Raw genomic sequence first — 21,099 nt, forward strand, 5'->3', positions numbered from 1 at the left:
AGAGTGAACCATAAGGTAACCTACAAACTATGGGTGATTATGATGTATCAGTTGTAACAAATGTCCCACTCTGGTGGGGAATGTTGGTAATGAGAGAGGCCGTGCATGTGTGGGTGCAGGAGGTGTATGGGAAATCTCTGTACCTTTGGCTCAATTTTGCTGTGAACCTAAAACAGCTCTAACATAAAGTTTATTTTTAAAAAAAAGAAAAAACCACCAATCTATGATCACACAAATAAAGAGGCAGCATCGTATAAGATATGGATCTATATTACTTTATTACTTACTATCTTCCATGGAAAATTTCAAGATTTTTATGCTAAGACGTATGCCTTAGCATACTCTGATATTTTCAGAGTTAGTGAATATCTTACACAGGATGTGATGGAATCCAAAGTGATTTTCCACAATCATAATTACTATTATTAAAAGTAAAAGTGGACTAATTAGGTCCATTCTTAGTACAAATCCATGTGCACTCATGTGTGCATTAGTACACACACCACACACTTGTACACACACACACAAGATGTTTTACCATTCAAAACAAACTAAAAATGCCTCGAGAAGAGCAAAGACTTAAACCCAACTTTGAACTTGGGAACTTTCCACACAATATGTTTGCTGTGTATACGGATTTGATGAAATATGCCTGTGCTCAACCCAGGATATGCTGTTGCTGCGGCTGTTTATCTTGGAGATGCCAGGCTTTGCCATTGAACTGTGTGGGTGTAAAACAGGGAGAAGAGAAAGTGATAGGGCAAGATTCAGCCCTGGCAGGCATTAAGAGAATGTAATCTTATGCTTCCTAACGTACCTTCTCATAAATGCTTAAATGAGGACTTGTTTATGCTTCAGATGGATGTGTAATGCCTTGTCTTAAGTTAGCTGAAATGTTCCTGGAGATAAATCCATCTGCTTTCGTATATGCTCTGGATGCTTAGTAAATATTTAATGTCAACTCTGCATCTTGCTCAGGTTCACTAAATCCTTCTCTGCTTTATCAGAGAGCAGCCCTGGCACTCTCCCAAGAGTAGACCCTGCTCTGTGATGCATAACTATAGCCACCTTGATATGACTCTGGGCTGACTGGGGACAGACACACTACCCACGGTAAAGACCCGTGATATCAAACATTCAGGGAGATTAGGAGCCAGCCTGTGGGCTACCTGCTCTGTCACCTACTCCTCCCAGCAGCTTCTGCAGGTAGTCCTTGTTATCACTTCATTTTACAGAAGAAGACGATGAAGTTTAGAGAAGGTCAGTTGCCCAAAAACAAATGGCTGGAAACTGGTGGAGCAGATGTTAAGACCCATACATTTCCAACTCCAAATGCATATGCTTATATAATGGACAGCCTACTCTTCTACCCCTACGTGGAACTGCTTTTTCCCAACGGAATCATTTATCAACTTGGTTCCCACGCTGGAAAGATAAATCTTAAAGGGATGGATGCCTTTGCCTCTTGTCTCAGCAAGGAAATGACTGGCCTGAAGTGCCCACCGTATCACATGCCGGCTCACTGTGAACGAGGTCTCCTAAGAGCCTGGGCCAAGAATTTAGAGCATGTTTTCCAGCTGTACTTTGGCCTACAGTGACAGGAGTGTTTTTTGTCTCAGAAATTGTTGCCAATCTTGTAACCAAAAAGGAAAAAGTTTTCCAGTCCACAGTAATCAGCCATCGTACACTCACCACTGGTAGGTCCTCCCAGTGCAGAATGAAAGAAATCAGCAAGGCTTTCTCCTTGCCCAGCACAAGTTTTTGTTAAGTGATCTGCCCAGAAATGCCATTCGTTTTTTCAGAGTTATTCATGCTGAGATGCCTCCTTACTTCTTGGAGCTGAAAAACTGAATTTAACAAGATGAATGGTGTGAACCTTGAGGCTGCATGGAACGGGAGCAAGATTGGTTATTTCTCAATTGCCGAATACATTCTAACCAATTTATAGACCAACGGGTAATGGCTCAAATCCACAGGATCTCTTCAGGTTGCCCTGGTACTTGGAAACATTTCCAAGAGAAAATATGTATGCGTTTAATGAAGGCCAACAAGAAGCAGTTTTCAGGAAGTCAGAGTTACCAAGTTTGCAGCAGTTGGCCAAGCCCTGAATAGCATCACGCAAATACTTCACAAATACAAGGTAACTCCATCCTCACTAAATGTGACTCTGACCCTGCCCCCAGAGGCAATCCTGACCCGAATATTGTTAACCATAACCCAAGAAAGGCCTCTCTGGCTATGGGGCTGCCCAGGGTCTTGAGAGTTGCTTCTGGGTGGGCCCAGGGCAGGAGGAGTGTTTCTGGACCACTCAGACTCTTGGCCTACCCCTAACACACTATAAACTCTTCTGTTTGATTTTCAGATAAAAAAGGCAGATTGAGCTTGTATTTACTTTGCTCCTCCCTCAAACCTCTAAAAAGAACTGTAAAGCGTTAAAAAAAGAAAAAGAAAAAACAGATATAAGCCCTCAACAAAGAGGAGACAACGGAAACCTAATTTTGCACATTGGAAAGCAGATGGATGAATGGCCACTGACTTGGCAGATCCCAGAAAGCTGAAAATCAAGCCAGCAGCAGGTGAGGACAAGAAGCAACCTGATTGTGCCTCAGAGAACCAGGAGTGCTGGTGCCAGGTGCTTTGCAAAGTGAGTGTGAAGAGAGGGTTGAAAGCAGGAGAGTGGTTTGAAAGTTGAAGAGGCGGTTAGATTACCTCTCCCACTTCTACTCTGCACAACCCACGAGCATGCTCCCTTCCCCCAATTCTGGCAGAAGACTAAAAGTGCATTTTTGGAGGGGTACGCCGAGGAGCTCTGGCAAGGGGAAAGACCAGACAGGCTCCATGGGGGCAGGCTCCATGTGCTCCGTGGAGCAGTGGTTACCTTCATAATCTGCTCGAGCTGGGGGAGGGGGGATGATTTGTAGTCATTGCCAATTTCAGAGGCATAAATACTCCCACCCAAGCTAATTTCAGGCTAACAGCATAATGTCTCTGATCCTGGTGTTGGAGAGAGATGCACATAATCAGCTCTTTGTGAACTGGGACAAGCAGGCTCCAGGACCCCTCAGAAGGCTAAAAATAGAGAAATTAAGAGAAATTTTATACACCAAACTGGGAGATAACCTCCACCTTCTCTATCTGAGGGTATCCTTCTCTATTTGATGCACCTATTCTGACAGCTAGGATAATACCTCATAGGCAGTATACTGGAAGTTTTTTTCCTTGGAGAATCTGACTGGTTGGTAAGAGATAAGGAGGATCTGGAAATTCTTACAGTCTTCAGTGCCTCCATGAAATGACCAACTAGATTGCTCTATAATAAATTTCATCTGACACCAAGCCGTCCCCACAAACAGCTTCCAACGGCACTTTACAGACCCACTGATATGTAAGCAGATATCCAGAGATGACCAGTTATTTTAGGAAATATGCCAACTTGAAAGTCAGAGGTAAAAAAAAGAGAGAGAAAAAGGAATTTGAAATTAAAAAAAGACAATGTAGAGAGAAGAACACTTCGAAAAGATTGAGATGGATTACTACATTCATGAAACAAGAAAAGGAAACCTTTATAAAGGAACATTCAGAAAGCAGAAAAGAATCTTAAAAATAAAAAAATATATATGATAGGAAAATCTCAATAGATGAGTTGAAAGGTAAAGTTCAGGAAACCTTCCAGAAAAGAGAAAAGCCAAATAAATGAATGAGAAAAAATATTTTTAAATAGATTATTAAGCCAAAAGGTCCAAAATCAAATGATAGGAGTTTCATAAAGAAAGCAAGAGAAAATAGAGAGGAGAAAATTATCCAAGCAATGTTACAAATAAAATTTCCAGAATGGAAGTACATGAGTTTCCACATTAAAGGGACTACCAAGTGAGCAAAATGGATAGAGAAAATCCAAGCCCATGTATGTCACTATTAAATTTCAGAACACCAGAGACAAAGAAAAAATTTCATGAAGTTTTCAGAAAGTAAAAACAAATGATCAAGATGCAGAATAGCATTGAACTTCTCAATACCATACTGGAAAGTAGAGATAAATGATCAACACGTGCTTTCAAAATTCTGAGGGGGTATTAGTCCCAATCTAGTATTCTATACCCAGTCACACCATCAGTTAAATGAGAGGATAAAATAAAGACATTGTCAGACATTCAAAGTTTCCAAATTTTCCTCCCTTGCACCTTTTCTCAGAAGCTACTGGAGGAAGAAATCCTCTAAAACAAGGAAGTATATCAACAAGAAAGACATTGGATCCAGGAAACAAGTAATCAAACACAAAGAGTAGCCAAGGGAATCCCCAAGGATGATGGTGGAGAGATCCAGGAGGAGATCTCAGCCGTAAATCTAGGGAACATGAACTCCATATTAGAGCAGGAAGTTAGCAGGCTCTGGTGGGATGTCTCAAAAAAGAAGAATCAATAGCACAACAAATGTGGGTGGCTGTTAAAAGGATGTTTACATTTACGGTAAAAAGTTTGTGGATTAATTAGTAATAGGTACGTAGAAAACTAAGCAACTCCCTTCATCCAAAAAAAAAAAAAAAAGGAAACAATTAACTCCAGAGTCATAAAAATGAGTATAAGAAAGGAAATGTAGTAATATTTCACTACATGGCTCAGCTGCAAATAGTGTTCTCTAAACTCATAGCAATGTAAAAGACCATATATTGATCCAAACCAACATTGTAATATAGTTGTATAATTGTATTGGGAGGGGAATACATGCACACGCATGTGTGCATGTGTGCTGGGAGGAGGAGAGCTGAAGAAACCTAAATTCTAGTCTTCTAGAGAGAACTAAAAAAAGTAACAGAAACAGTATGAGAAAATTATTTATAGAAGTGCAAGCATAATGAAAAGAAATAATCAATAGAAATAATCAAATAGAAATAGTTAAAAGTTAAAGCATTTGAGAGGCAGGAGGGAAGAGGCTACTGGGATCTTTTTTAATGAGCCTTATATAAAAAATTTCATTTTAATGCCATGAACACATATAATTTTGATTAAACAGTAAATATAAAATAAGAAAGAAAATTATAATATTTAGAGAAAACAGAAAATCTTTAGTAAGGCTAGAACTATGTGTGAATACCTGAATATTCTTTGAGTGATTAGAACAAAAGATAGTGTGTACTCCTGGCAAAAGCAAACTGTAAAGTATTACATCCAACCCCAGATGTCTGGTGCCCATTCACAAAGGCGTGGCAACAAAGTGGCCAACAACTTGACCGTGTCCACCTTTCCGTGAGATTTCCGAATATTTGGAAAATTTGCCAATGGGCTGGCTTTCAGGTAAATTGTGCTTATAAATTTATTCTATATGCTACCACTACTCTTTCACATACTTCCATGTAGAAGGGACTTAACCAAACTCTAATGATCAATTTCTATGTCTGTCTTATTCACTTGATGCTGACTCTGTGAATTCAGTTTCACTTAATAAATATTTCTGGAGGACAAATATTCTGTGCCAGACTGTGCAGTGTGCTCAGGAATCAAAGGCATTCTTTCCTTCTTTCAATATTTGTGTCTAATATGTCTAGAAGTTGAGGAAACTTGATAAGTAAAACAGGCAGAATTTCTTCCTCCTGGAACCCACAATCATGGAGGGAACTAAATATGTAAAAAAAATTAGACTGGAGGTGAACTGACCTTCTAATTCTCATAAGAATCTCGGATAAGGCTTTTAGTTTTCACAAGAGAATGTTAACCCTACTTTTCACCCAGTTAAGTTTTTAACCATATGGATTAGCATCAGCAGAGCAGAAGAGGGAGTGATTAAATCTGTCTGGAAGTAGCAGAGAAGGCAACGTAGAAAAGAAGTGTGTCATGTTCTGCTTTTATCCCTAATGCTTAACAGAGTACTTGGCACATAATTGGTACTACATAAATGTTTCTTGAATATTCATGGTGGAAGTTTGGATGGATGGATGGATGGATGGATGGATGGATGGATGGATGGATGGATGGTTGAGCTGACTCCTCATAAATTCACCTTGGTTTATTAAGAAGGTTATTCTAAGAGTTAAAGAACCATAATTTGGAGACTGTGTAAATAGGTTGCATTGGTTTCAAAAGAGAACTATTTGGACAGATTCGATTCTATGGCTTCCGTACATTAGTGTGTGAGTATTCCAGCCCCTTCAGCTCCCCTAAGTACAGTTTTGAGATGAGCCTGACTCCTAGGGGCCACACTTTTTCAAAAGGGCTCATTTTTAGAGCTCGTTGTTTCTTTGGTTTAGATTTCAGGGAACCATGGGACTAATTACATACATGGACTGTAGGATTTTTTTCAGCTATTTTTATTTGAGTTAGAAACACATTTTCCATGCTCTCATTCCAGGTTGTTCTTTTTACTAACGTTTAATGTATATATTTCTAGATCCAGGTTTAAAATAACTTTTCTGTCCAAAATCAAGTCTGTTCTACTCATTCTTACCCTTGTCTAAATCTGAAGTCATTATACTTTTTGGGAAGGAAGTTATTTTCCTATGTTTAAAAGACAGTATAGCTGTTAGGGGACAGATCTCTGTATAACATCAATTCTGGGGTGAAAGAGTCTTCTGGAATTAACAGTTGTTTCTCAAGCCAATTGTGTGAATTAAGCTGAGTTATAAGGAAATTCCAAACTGCATTTAGCTCACCTTGCTGAGCTGGCTGCTTGCACACTCTCTGCAAAAGGCAAGAAGAAACCTCCCTAAAAAAGTCTCAGATTGCTTTCATTGAAAGAAATCATAGCTTCAACGTAAGAATAAATGTCAGTCCACCAAAACAGGACGACTTCTGCCTACTAGAACTATATGGCAGACATTTCTTTGTTTCTGTCTAACTGCATTTAGTTTGCACTTAATGACTTTTCGAAAACAGTGTGAAAAATGAGGGAGCACTAACTTCAGTAGCTTGATTGTGAGGCACCTCATCACACAAACACAGACAGACAAAGTTAGGCAAGTGAGCCCATAAAGATGCTTAAAAGGTATATGGCCAACTATAAAGGCATCTTTTGAAAATTAAAAATATTGGACCCATCAATTCTCTTTCAGATCTCTGCACTTAATTCCCTTGGCTTTGTAGGTGAGTAACTCAAGGCAGCATTGGGACCATTGTGTTTATGGAATGTAATTTATGAGGCAATAACAAACCATTTAAGCCACTTCTCAGCACCCATTTATTCTCTGAGCACAATGTGCTTTCCCACTGGCTCTCAGGGCACGCATCAGGTGGGTGTTGGTAAGCTGTGCAGCCCTGGCTGGCCGACGTGCATCTGCCTGCAGCACCATGCTCTCTCCTCAGCCTGGGTGGCTGCCCCTCTGCTTCGTTACAACTGAGCTAATCATATTTGTTGGCATTGGCTTTTCATTCTCCAGGATAAACACTCTGGATTGAGAATCAGGAATCTTGGCTTTCCAAACTTGCTCTTATTAGCATGGATGCAGCCAGAGATTGGCTCTACAGCCTGCTGAAGAGGGATTTACTGTATCTCACTTCACTCCACAATTGTTTATTTCTTTAAAACCTATTTTTTCTGACACCATAGGCAAAAGTGAAAAGAAGCAATTTGCACTTAATTTTTCAATGGAGATGGAGAATGTCATGCAAGCTTTTGTCTGAGATGGAAGATGGGATTTTCTGTGGTTTGTTGGAAAATATTGGTTGGTCCTTACTACTCAAATTGCGGTCTATGGACAACAGCATCAGCATCATCCATGAGATTTTAGAAATAAAGAATTTCAAGCCCTCTACCTTCTTTTTAACAAAATCCCCAGGTGATTCATATGCACAGTAAAGTTTGAGAAGTACTGGTTAAGATGTTGTCTTTCACTGAAACGAATGCAGTTTAATTCCAACGGCATTTGGCACTAAAAGGAAAATTAATCCAGTTGGATTTTATGCTCTTTGGTTTTTAAGAGTCCAGTGTCTTCTTTTGCCCACCCACCTCTATAGACTTTTAAGTATTTGGCTCGATTCTCATTGCTTGCTCATTATAATCATCATCTCAACTCTTTTTGCAGCTGAGTTGTACCTCACCATATAGGGTGAAGACAGTCTTTGGGTGGGTTCCATGCCAGTGTTGGACTTTAAGATCTGAAATTCCCAGAGCATGCTGGAACATTCAGCTTTTCTAGTGACTCTTACTACTTTCACTTTAGTAGCGTCCTGGATTCCAATAGTTTTGGGGAAAAAACCTGTCGAAATTATTATGAGTTTTCATTATAATTAATATTATAACTATAATATTTTTATGAATGAGCAAGTTTAAACATCATCTTGAAAGTGTCTAAAATATGCATTTATAATGGAATAGCACACTGTAGATGACTAAATTCTATCACCACACTGACAGAATATAAATATTCCTGTTAGAACTGGGAACTCAAGAGCTATTGACAAATGGGTGCTTGCCATGTCTTCAGTTGCCCCAAGCTGTGAAAGTTACTTAGAATTGGTAGACACACTTGCACAGTGTTTGAGATCTATTTTTGAATACAATAAGAGTGATTTTTCTTTAAAGATAAAAGCCCTATAATTTAACGCAAGGACACAGGGTCTGAGAAGTACATCCAGCTGAGATCTACATCAACCCAACTGTAAGAATGAAAACTATGGTGAGAGAACAGGAAACAGACTGTTTACTGGGTTCCAACCTTGGATACATGGAAATGTTCAGTACGTAAGCAGTGGCTCATATACAAGAATTCTTGCAAAGAGAACTCTCCTATGTGGAGAGATGAGTGCATTTTCTATTTAACACCTGTTACTTTTAATATATGCATTCATATCCATAGGTTTCTTTGTCTTATGACTGTAATTCCTGCAGCTCGTGGCTTAGGGAAATTATGAAACTATGAAGGGCAGGTCCTAAAACCCTGGAATAGATAGGTATCTTGTGTTCCTCACTGTTCTTTCCCTATCCTCAAGAGGAAGTCAGTCATTAAGGAAGGAAAAGGACATTCTGCAGCTCAGCCTCTCCCCACCAGCTCCGACTGGTTGGAGTGAATATACTTACCTTTGCATATTGCTTGCAAGAGTGTAGAGTGCAAAGTTATATTCTTTAATAATTTATTTTTAAGATCTAACATAAGACAGGTTTATTCTTAATACCTAGCTGAGATCTGAGTGACCAAAGAAGATTTTAGATTGGGTGGGTGAGATAGGCTAGTCAGGGCATTTGGGGAAAGATGGCAAGATAGTAGGTCTTGGGAAGCTTGGGCTTCCTGGGTGGGGGACTCAGACGTTCAGGGGAAGGGGAAAGGGTACCACAGATCATTCCTTTTGCCGCTCTGACCATGTGCCCACCTTTAGCTACAGACTGATCAGATTTGTAGACCACCATCACCAACAACCACCACAATGGAAACAAAACCACAACAAAGAACGTGCTCTGTACTTAAAGTTTTGAGAGGAAAAAAAGCAATAAGCAGAAAGTGCGTCACACAACGAGGGCAAATACCAGTCTACACCTTTCATGACGTGGCCCCACTCTCTCTTTTCTGTCTTGGGGCTACAACGTTTGTGGGCTGAGACGAGAGGATAAATGGAGGTTCAGATACCAGGTATTTACGTTTTTTTACAAAAATGTAAATTTTTGTAAAATTACATTTGATTACATTTTTTGTAAATCACAAAACACAATTCGGTGGCTAGTGGAGCCAGGTCTTCCCCAGGGCAACCTTGCCATGCAGGGGCCCGAGAGGGACATAGAACATATCTGCTAGGGTGGGACAGGGTAGAAGCTGGTCCAGGCCCAGGACTCCTCATTGGTGGCAGACTCATCAAATCCAGGAAGGGGATTGACCTGCAAAACTTTGCAGGGTGCCAGGCCACCCTGTGGAGAAGGTGCCCCTTCTCCACACCTCACATTTCCAACTCAGGATTCCAAATCAGGCAGTTCTAAGCACCTCTCAGAACTTTATCACCTTAGCAGGTGGGAGAAGAGGGTTACAGTCATAAGAGGAACCCAATTTGCCTAAACACCCAGTTGGGTGATTTGTGTGGCCAACTTTAGATAAAAACGTCCACTCTTCCTCTAGTTGCCACGATAAGAGGCTATGATTGTCCCTTCCCCTGCACACACTTACACACTCTCATCAACCACTCCCTATCCTCTGTCCTAGGGACCCAGTTTCTTTCTTGTATCCTTCTTGGGTAATTCCTAGCTGCTCAGCTGGTCAACAACTTGCAAAAAATTTCTTTTAGACTGAGGAGAAAAATGCTTTGTGTCACAGTGATTCAGATATGTAGGGACACTGAAATGTGGGGCCTGGTGGTACGCCCTTCTTGCCCAGGTTTAAGGGGGCACTCTAGTCTCATCTGGTGCCATTGTCAACAACAAATTACTTTTTACTGATGGTGCTGCCTTTGCCTGGAATGCCTATCACCGCTACCACACACACACACACACACACACACACACCTTTACATACGCAGACACACCTTCATGCACACACTCCTTCTCATATACACAGCCTCATATACACACACACCACACAAACCATTTCTTCCTTCTTGGCAATTCCTATTCATCCCTCAGGACCCAGATCAGTTTTTGCCCTCTCCATAAAGGAAGTAACTACTAAAACTCTAAGGCCCAGCACCTCAGAATGTGACCTTACTTGGAAACAGGGTCATTGTAGATGTAATTAGTTCAGATGAGGTCATACTGGTGTAGAGTGGGCTTCTAATTCACTAAGACTGGTGTCCCTATAAGAAGAAGAGACACCAACAGACACACAGAGAGGAGAATCCTTGTGAAGACACAGACACACAGAGGGAAGATGGCCATGAGACCGTGGAGGCAGAGGTTGGAGTGATGCATCTACAACCCAAGGAACGCCAAGGACTGCTGGCAACACCAGAAGCTAAGAGAAGGGCATGGAACACAGTCTCCCCTAGAGCCTTCAGAGGAAGCATGGCCCTGCAGATACCTTGATCTCGCACTTCTAGCCTCCAGAATTGGGAAAGAATAAACAGCTATTGTTTTAAGCTATCTTAAAACACATTAAAACAAATTTCCCCATTTCTAAATAATGTCAAGAGGAAGAATGCCTCTTAGTTGCAGTGAACCCCAGTTCTGATTTTACCCCTGATGTGATGCCGTCAAGGACCAGGTCTCCTTGCCCACATGCAAAGATCTGGTGTGGGCCTCCTGGGGGCGGAATCAGGCAGTTCTCATTACTTCCCACACTTAGAAAAAGAAAACAAGCTCTATTTCCAAAACAAATTCTAGGGGACTATGCAAAAACAGCCTGAGGGAAATGAGGAGAAATGAATGTTTTTATAATAATCCCTTAAAAGGGGAAATGTCACCTTAATTTAATTGAGCCTTTGCTATTACATTTCTTCTCTATCTGTGACACAGTTAAACTCTATTATCTAAAGCACTGACCCAAGATGAGCTACTTTTTCTTAAAAAAAAAAAAAAAATTCCTGACATCATTTTTCTAATGTCTTTTGTGAGTCCTTTCATTCTGAATTAATTATTCAGAGGAAAGGAGAGTGAATCAGAATTTCAGCTGGAAGGTTTGGGGCATGAGTAGTTTGAAAGCATATGCAACATTGTAACATAGATTTATTCCTAGAAAATTTTTTAAAATGTTTTACTAATGCGAACTATGGAAAATAAAGAGTGACAAATCCTCAGCAATAGGGACACACAAAAGACAGGCATCTGAGTAGCAGCAGCTCACCAGTACTAAGACACTCCCCCAGGAGAGATGCTGTTTATCAGAATCTTGAACTTGAACACCGAGTGTTATATTTGCGCTTATTGAAAAGAGGCATGTACTTTAAAAAATATACCCACTATGTCTAGTATTCTTATTTTCTCTTCATATAATTCATATTGTACATGACACAGAGTCCACTTTTGGGTATCCAGAGCCTTAAACTCTGTTCCCAAACCTGGGTGCTGTAACCTTTGGGTTACAAGCCACTACTTTGGGTAGACTTCTTCCATCACTGAAATTGTGCTTGTCCCCTGTATGGCTACTGTTTATCAATGTTTTAAGACAAGTAACTAGAAACTCTTTCTAATCATAGGGGATAGTTGCTATGTAAACACAAAGTAACAGTATGTTAGAAATCTAACAGGAGTGGAGAAGACATTGCTTGAGTCTCTTTGGAATATGAAAATGGTATTCCATGTTGGTTAAAGACAATATTAGGAGCAGACATGGTGATTTTTTAACTCAGGAGATGTATTGTTTAGGATGTTTCCTCCAAAATTAAATAACTTATCATACAGCACCTGAATCACATGAATTCAAAAAATCCCTTTACAATCTATTAACATGTTCATGTTCTTACTATAGTGGATGCCTTTCATCTCCACCTTAGTTTCATGTGTGGATGAGACAGGTAGATAAGGCATAAGACATCCACATGCGGCCTCAATTCTTTCCTTTTCTGGGTAATTCTGACAGCAGAATGCAGGGGTAGGGGAACCCCAACAACCTGAAGGATGTACTACCCTGAAGGTCTTGTTCTACTTTAATTCTTTAATCAGGCTCTGCTACCAGTTACAGAGTTGAGATAAGAGAAATGCCTTGAATGTTACCCAACACAGAGTAAGTACCTAATAATATTTGTTGAATTAATCAGTAAGTGAATATTAAAATATCAGGCAGCTACCTACCTGTATTAAGAATAGTAATTAAGAGAATAAAATAGCAAAGAATCACTCAATTTGAAATCTCAGGAATTGCGGCCAAAAACCAAAACAACAATATAAATCAAACAGAACACATGTAGGAGAGTATCTTTTGTTTAAAGAGACAAGTAAATCAAATCCCTGTCAGAATTGCCTCTCAATTGTAGCATTCACCTGTGTGCTCCACAATGTTGCCATTATCATTGTCCAAACATGAGAAGATCAATTAATGACATTAAAAAAAAAAAAGGTGGATCTCAGAAACGAGAGCCAGAAAGTAGAAATTCTTAGAGGAAAACGTAAAAGGTAAATGGAATAAAGTATTAAAAAACAAACAAACAAACAAAACTATAGGGAATGAATTCCTTTTATTTATAGAAGTCTGTACTTCATTGTTTTCAAAAAGTAAAATCAAACTCAAATTGGACTCACATATTATATTTTATATTTTTATAAATCAGTTCATTTAACATACTCAGATAGGTTATAGCTGAATTATTTTCTTAATCATAAACCTGGGTATTCAACTAAGGGCTTCATTCTATATGGATCATAGACATGGCCTTAGAAGTAATGTTTTTCCTATCCTTCCAGAGTTCTTTGTTTCCCAAAGAGTAGAGACCATTTCAAAAATAGAAAATGAGATCTGAGGAATGAGTGCATTCTACTATGTCTCAGCAAGTGTCTGTACTATTTGTTCCTTAACCTATATATTTATCAAATTTTAAATTGACTAATTTCTTGCCACGTTAGCATACATTGTGGCAGGGAAAAAAAGAGAAGCTCCAAAATTTTTGTTGGTGTATGCTTTAATGAAAAAACACAGTGATTCAGAAGTTTAAAAAGATCAGCTTCAAAACTCATCAAACACAATTAATCCCCAAATTAACTTTTATTTCCCTTGTGGCTCCCCAGAATTGTCAAAAAATGAAGAGCAGTGAAGGAAGAACAGATATTATGCAGATAAAAGAGACTGGGAATATTACATAAATGTTGCACTCCCCGTCCCTACCTCCCTTTCCTATTTTATTTTTTCCCCATTAAACTTGCCATCTTCTAATGTTCTTTATAATTTTTAACTTTGTTTATTGTTCTGTGCTCCTGCTAGAAAGTAGGCTCCATGAGGGTATGAGTTTTTGTATGTTTTATTTTCTGATGCATCCTCAGTGATTAAACAGTGCCTGGCCCATAGTAGGCACGTCGTAAGTATTTGTTGACTTGAATAGGCCTGATGAAGGACCTCAGATATCATGCAAACACATAACAGCTCAGAGCCCCAATTTTCTATCAGTGTTTATTTAGAACAGAATGTGGTACGGCGTTCTCTCGAGGACTTCTAGGTCATGTCTTTACAGAAACAATAAACTAAATAACATTTCCATGGCACTTAAGCAATTTACAAAGTGCTGTCTCATGCGCTGTCTCATCGGATCTCCCAGCAGTCTCTCAGGGAGCTTTATTTCTATTCTCACCCTGCCACATAGGAGGTTACTGAATCTCAGACATGTTAAAGGATTTGTCCCGAAACACCAAAGACAGAAAATGCGTGAGCCTAGATGTGAAGCTGTGCCCTTTGGGGGCAAGGTTTATCTACTCTCCCCTCAGCCACGTGACTTCTCATTTCCGGATTCCTCTCAGGCTCGTGCAGACTGCACCCAAGCTGCCCGCTATGCAACATGCTTGTAAACGGCCATTTCAATGACCAACGACTTCTTATCATAAACGTACTGAGGTCAGATTGTTAAATGCTCCACGAGTTCAGGTAACTCTTACTTGACAACCATGTTCTTGGAGTTCTTACTGGACACTACTTTGTCAAAAGAAATAGATGGGGTAATTATCTCAGGTGGTTTCATTTCCTTTCGTTCATGTCCCCCAATAGTTGATGAAAAACAAAGTAATGCAACAGTGTATCAGACGTTCTGCTAGACACTGGGGGTACAGTGACGAACAATAAAGGCTTTAAAAAATGATGGTTTCCATGATTAAAACTCTTCAGTAAACCAGGAATAGAGAGGAACCTCCTCAACCTGAGAAAGAATATCTACAAAATACCTACATCTATCATACTTAACAATGAGAAACTCAAAGCTTTCCCGCTAAAATAAGGTACAAGGCAAGGATATCCCCTCTCATCACTCCTTTTCAACCTCATACAGGAAGTTCTAGTTAATACAACAAGACAAGGAAAGGAAATCAAAGGTATACTGATTGGGAAGGAAGAAATAAAACTGTCTGTTCAAGATGACATTGATTATCTATGTAGAGAATCTGAAAGAACTGAAAAAAAATTCTTGGAACTAATAAGCAATTGTAGCAAGGTTGCAGGATATAAGATTAATATGTAAAAGTCAGTCACTTTCCTATACACCAGTAATGAATAAGTGAAATTTAAGTTTTAAATGAAGTTAAAAACACAACACCATTTACATTAGCATCTCCCAAAATGAAATATGTAGGTATAAATCTAACAAAATATGTATAACATCTATATGAAGAAAACTACAAAACTCCAATGAATGAAATCAAAGAAGAACTAAATAAATGAAAAGATGGTCCATGTTTATAGATAGGAAGATTCACTACTGTTAAGATGTCAGTTCTTCTCAACTTGATCTATAGATTCAATGCAATCCCACCAAAATCTTAGCAAGTTATTTTTTTAATATTGACAAACTGATTCTAAAGTTTATCCGCAGAGACAAAAGACCCAGAGCAGCCAACACACTATTGAAGGGGAAGAACAAAGCTGGAGGACTGACACTACCCAACTTCAAGACTTAGTATAAAGCTACGGTAATCAAGACAGTGTGGTATTGGTGAAAAACTAGACAAATAAGTTGATGGAATAGAATAGAGAGCCCAGAAATAGATCCCTTAAATAGTCAACTGATCTTTGACAAAGAAGCAAAGGCAATACAATGGAGTAAAGATAGTCTTTTCAACAAATAGTGCTGGAATAACTAGCATCACATGCAAAAAAAAAAAAAAAATCTAGATACAGAATTTACACCCTTCACAAAAATTAACTCAAAATGGATCCCAGACCTAAAAGTAAAATGCAAAACAATAAAACTCCTAGATGATAACATAGGATAAAACTTAAATGAACTTGGGTATGGTGGTGCCTATTAATACAACACCAAAAACACATTCTATGAAAGAAATAATTGATAAGTTAGGCTTCATTAAAACTGAAAACTTCTGCTCTGAGGAAAACAATGTCAAGAGAATGAGAAGACAAGCCACAGACTGGGAGAAAATATTTACAAAAGACACATCTGATAAAGGACTGTCATCCAAAATATACAAAGAAATCTTAAAACTGAAAAATAAGAAAACCAATGATCCAATTAAAAAATGGGCCAAAGGCCTTAACAGATACCTCACCAAAGAAGATATACATATGGAAAATAAGCATGTAAAAGATGTCCCTGGTCATATGTCACCAGGGAAATGTAAATTAAAACAACAATGAGATACAACTACACACTATTAGAATGGCCAAAATCCAGAACACTGACAACACCAAATGCTGGGGAGGATATGGAACAACAGGAACTCTCATACATTACTTTTGGGAATGCAAAATGGTACAGCCACTTTCAAAGACAGTTTGGTCATTTCTTACAAAACTAAATGACTCTTACCATATGATCCAGCAATCACACTTCTTGGTATTTACTCAAAGGAGTTGAAAACTTACATTCACACAAAAACCTGTGCACGGATGTTTATAGCAGCTTTATTCATAATTCCCCAAACTTGGAAACAACCAAACATCCTTCAATAGGTGGATGGATAAATAAACTGTGGTATATCCAGACAATGGAATATCATCATTCAGCACTAAAAAGAAATGAGCTATCAAGCCATGAGGAAACTTAAATGCATATTATTAAGTGAAAGAAGCTAATCTGCAAAGGCTATATATTGTATGATTCCAACTATGTGACATTCTGAAAAAGGCAAAACTATGGAGACAGTAAAAAGATCAGTAGTTGCCAAGGGTTGATGGAAAGGGCGAAGGGATAAATAGGTGTATCACAGTGGATATTTTAGGGCAATGAAACTACTCTGTATGATACTATAATGATAGATACATGTCATTATACATTTGTCCAAACCCATACAATGTGCAACACCGTGAGTGAATCCCAGAGTAAACTATAGACTGTGGAGGATAATGATGTGTCAGTGTAAGTTCATCAGTTGTAACAAATATACCACTCTAGTGGAGGATGTTGATAATGGAGGAGGCTATACATGTGTGTGGGTGGGGAAACCTCTGTACCTTCCCTTCAATTTTTCTGTGAACCGAAAACTACTCTAAAAAAATAAAGTCTTAATAAATACACACACACACATACACACACACATACACACAACATGATGGTTTCATTTCTACCTATCACTGTCTGAGCCTTTCCGAAATGTCCTCAACCAGAGATAAATTAGGTTGAAAATTTTGCAAAAACAAGATTTCTCTGCTCTCATAGTTTTCTGAGAGAACTCAAGCTGGCCAAAGCCAAACTTTTTACTGTATTTTCAAAGCTTTTTGGGTCCCTAAATGGTATCATGAATGCAAAATGCCCACGTAATTGTCTTTTGCATTTAAAGTTCTCCATCTTTCCTGAGCTTTATGGTTTGTATGTGAAAAGGTCAAGTTAGAAAGTCTAATTACAAGACCAACAGTCTTCCTTTCTCTCTACTCCTGCAGCCTGCCTTCCCAGTTATGACCAGAACCACCTTCCCAAACCTCACATAGTGAGTATGTTTAACAGGAGCTCCCCTATTTTACTGGGCTGCCAAGTGGGTGGTGTTCTGGGAGGTTATTTCCCTGCAATGCTGCCACATTGTTTGACGTGGCCCTTCCACATGGAACTCGCATGGTGCATTTAATTTTACGACTTTAATCCTATTGAGATGTCTTCAATTTAGCACATTTTGGAAAATAAATCCAATTGCTAATAAAGAAATGTCCAGTTGCTCTTTACTTACATTGCCACCACATCCTAACAACTGTCTAAATCATTAGAACTCCACGGCTGAAGTTCTCATAATTTTAACAATGGCTGTTCTGATCATTCTGACACTACACATCATGGGGTTATCCTGACCCCTCTCATTTGGGGTACTATTCTGTGACTAGGATATCCATTTCCTTACTTGCCTGAGTTCTTCCTAAATTCTAAGTGCTAGGAGACAGTTAAGAATTACATAAAGGTTTGTGATGATGTTTAAAGCATGTGTGTGTGTGAATGAAACTAATAATTACCATTCCCATGTATTGAGTACCAAATGTGAACCAGCCATTATGCTAGGAACTTTATGTGTGCTATCTTATTTAAAACTCCTAGTAATAATTATGGGACATAATTGTCCACAGAATGAGTAAGTAACTTGTCCAAGGTTTCACAGTGGAGGTGCTGGAATCCAAATGTAGTTTTGTCCGATCTCAAGCCTTACACAGGACTTGAGATCCCATCTCCATCCCAACCCTAGGATTTCCTCCAGACTTCAACCATGCTCACTTAACTATAATAGTAGTTAATGCATAGTACTTAGCACTAACACTATTAATGCTTTTATATCATCTCTATTTAATACTCATAAATAAGATAGATGCCGTCACTATAATTGAGGAAACTGAAGCATAGAGTGGTTAAGGATCTTGCCGAAAGTCACACAGCTTGTAAGTTATAGAGTTGAAATTTGAAATCAGACAACCTGTTGCCAGAGGCCTTGCTAACCACCACGTTATATCGGCTTCTCCGCTTAACAAATACCTTTGAAGATAGTTTTGCAAAATCATTAGAACTGTAAAAATTTTCTTTGAAACTACCTAAATGTATTCATGTGTACACATAGTACATTACACACACACAGACACTTGCATACTTCACATCCCTTTCTTGAAGTCATCACCATATGAATCATTTAGGGTTTGAAACTAACCAAGCCAAAAATATCCCATCTGTCTACAGAGAATATAGCAGAATTGTCCCCCTCTTCCCCACCAGACATGTCTACACAGATTCCTGTGGACACCAAACCAAACAGAATGGAAAGGAGAATCAACCTGTGTGCAATTCATTTTTAGCCTGCCACTTCATTTTCATTGGTCCATTCTAGGATGAGGGCAGAGAGCTCATTTTTGTGGCATCCAGGATCACAGACAGCGATCCAAAGCACAGAGCACTCGGCACTGCCTGATGCTTAGTCAACCGTGTGAATTCTCAATAGTCCTGCTCTTGTTCCAGTGTCCTCTTCCACCTAGCCCTGGGGCCATTCCTAGCCTCTGTTTTGTTCCCCATGTAAAGTACTAGCAATCTATTTAAGGCAGAGCTCTGATTTGGATGTCAAATAAAACTGATTGATTTTATGATTCTGTAAAGGTTACCTCAAAAGGTGAAACGATTTCTGCTGCAGAAGAGCACCCATAAATCCAAGCTATTTGTGACAAGTCTTGTCCCACTATAGGAAGATGGATTCTTGGATCTGCGTGTAATCTGAGAAGAAATAGCAAATTTTTCATTGGACATGGCTCCAGAACTCATGCTCTTTAGGTATCAGGGAATCTTACATATACTAAGACAACATGGTTAAATGAGGATTTGCTGTCAATTATTCCTAGAGTAGGTAAAAATGAAATCACCATACTATTCCATTGGCAAAATAAAACAATACATGTCACACCCATTAGTTACCTCATCGTCATCAGTTAAAAGCCCTAGAATATGTTGGCCTCCAAATGATTGAGAAGCCCTCCGTGTGACTAGAGGCCTGCCAACCCTCCTAGCTCTTCCAAAGCTCCATGATGGCAAGGAGTTTTCTTGTTTGATGTCATAGAGTGGGTGCTCCAAAAAATTAAGTTGACTAGATACATAAATTTCATGAAATCTTTGATACGTCTTGAATTTCTGGAGATCCTCAAAACTCTTTGGGATTCTTGACCCAACAAATGAAGGATAGGATCAATGGGAGATGATGAATACGGTAGAAAAGTGAGGGAGGAAAGGGATGTATGTTGTGTGTGTACATTTGTCTATAAAAATAGTGTAACAATGGATGGATGGGCATACTAATCTAAAGCAAGTAAATCCGTTAAGCCCGTTTACTTACCATTCCAATCGTCCTAAAATAACTACTGAAGGCAAGACAGTAGAGAAAACTGGAAGTTACTTAAAGACATGGAGTGAGGAAAGAGAATGAAACTATGGCTTATGTGCCAAGCACTATGTTAGGCTCTTTGTGGGACTGTCCTCTCTAATGTGCAGAATTAACCACAGGGCAGAGAATGGTTTGCTCTGCAGGAATGAGGTCGAATCCCTTAATGAACAAATGATCAGCAGAGTAATGATTCCAGCATAGTCCAGGTTGCAGTTGATGCCCTTTATTCTTCTCAATTCCTGCTTTCACCTACCTGGTTCAGGCCCTTATTGCCACTTGCCGGTCTGCCCTGCCCTCTCTATAGTCCTTATGGCCTAAGTGATGTCCCTAACATGCAAACCAGATGGTGTCACTCCTCTTTAATTCCTTGAAGTGGAACAAAAAGACCCTATGATCTAGCCCTTGCACTTTCCAGCCTCCTCCAATACTCACCAACCCCGCACTTGTCTCCTCTGCCTTATAGTTCCCCACATGCAGCCACCACACATTGGCTATTCTATCACCTATTTCTGGAATGTTTTCCCCTCCTTCCTTTGCCTGGCTAACCTAGAATCGTCCAACACTTAGCTGAGACCTCAGTTCCTCCAAGAATCTTGTCTGATTCCCAGGTTGATTCGGGGCCCTCCTCTATGTTTCCAAGGCACTAAATTCCTGTGCCATAAAAATTTACCACATTATGTTAAAATAGTCTTTTTTATACCATCTAGCCCACTAGCTTTAAATTCTTTAAAGGCAGGGGCCAAATGCTGCATGTTTTTAACACACAGGGCTTTGTATGCAGTGCCTGTAATAAAGTAAATTTTTAAAACTTGCTTTTCTCTATTTGGTATAAAACACACAAAAGAGGGAGCTTTCTCTTAAATAAAGTGGAAATGTCATCATTAGTATAAACTGTTTCTGGAATGATATTCACGAGTGGGCAGGGGAGTCTGAGAGAAGATAGGCTTACAAGAAGAAACAAATAGGAGGACATTCAAGAGGGAATGGCCTCAAATCCCAACTCTACAGCCAGATATTTATCCTGTCTGTACTCAGTTCTCTCTGCCTTCTGGTAACATGGAAGACTTGGCCCTTCTCTTGACTAAGGTTTATCATTTCATTTCTACATCCCATTCTCTCCTTCCTCCAGAAGGGCCTCATTCCATTGATTATCCCCCTTAGCTCCTGTATTCTCAACTGATGGAGGCTTCCTATCAGAATTTAGATGTGCTCCAGTCTTGGAGCTTCTAGTTAAAGAAGGTAGGTTGCATATATTCTTTACCTCTACTCGATCCTCCA

Source organism: Diceros bicornis, chromosome 9, assembly GCF_020826845.1.
Source record: "Diceros bicornis minor isolate mBicDic1 chromosome 9, mDicBic1.mat.cur, whole genome shotgun sequence".
In the NCBI taxonomy this organism is placed as follows: domain Eukaryota; kingdom Metazoa; phylum Chordata; class Mammalia; order Perissodactyla; family Rhinocerotidae; genus Diceros; species Diceros bicornis.